Below are 980 nucleotides of genomic sequence, written 5' to 3'. Positions count from 1 at the left end.
TCCTAAGCACTTATTTGCATATTACAAATGATCTCAAGATATCTTGGGCCTCGCAGCCATGATGACGAGCAAATGGCATGAACTCTCCACTTGGCAAACATCCATCGTGTGTCTAAAATTAAAACCAGCCTCCCTCCTGAAACAGGTTTGTGGTCTTGCCACCATTTTCAAGACTCTAGCTAAAGTGATAGTGGCTAGGGAGCCATAGTGATCTGGGACTATTTTCAGAATGTTACCATCACATTCGTGCCAGACAAGGTACTTTAAATTAGCCCTAGAGACTACTTTATAAAAATAACCCATTCTTTGCTAAGAGTTTGGGAATATTCTAAAGGCATTATAAATGCAAGTTCTTTAATTAATAATTTAGTATTTAATTAAACCATTCACAGGTGAATATCCTTTGTAGTTTTTGAAGTGCACATTCATGTACCACAAAATTAAGGTGACCAAGTTTTCAATCGGAGAATTCATTTTTGGAAGTAAATCTGATAGAGTGGATAATCACTTTCAAATTTTATTAGTTATAGACAAGTGGTCTCTCTATGCAGGTAACAATAGTTACTGGTTCAACCAACTTCACTTTTCAGAAACACTGCAAAGGTTGTCACACAGATAAAATTCAGAAATATACCATTATTAACACAATGTAAAATAAAGGGTTGTATTGTCTGTTGATCAGTGAGATTTATTGTATCTTACATGGGAAATATTGTTAATCAATGATTGTATGATTTTCAAATGGTCTTTCATTTTGGGAATTCTCCATTGACATATTTTAATTCTTATTGATATCAACTCTTTCAAAATAATGAACAGACAAACAGGCTCTTTTAACCTACAGGGGGAGATATCTCTTTGGTTTTCAAAGATTCTCGTTGGCATCATTTGTGGCACCAGTCTGACTTGTTTTCTGCGGTGCTGTTGGTGCCTTTAATAAGAAAAGAAATCTGAAGAAGCAGCATTTTTCCTAAGGATCA

Source organism: Carcharodon carcharias, chromosome 5, assembly GCF_017639515.1.
Source record: "Carcharodon carcharias isolate sCarCar2 chromosome 5, sCarCar2.pri, whole genome shotgun sequence".
NCBI classification, from domain to species: Eukaryota; Metazoa; Chordata; class Chondrichthyes; order Lamniformes; family Lamnidae; genus Carcharodon; species Carcharodon carcharias.
The sequence above is the reverse complement of the archived record's forward strand: the minus strand, read 5'-3'. Positions refer to the sequence as shown.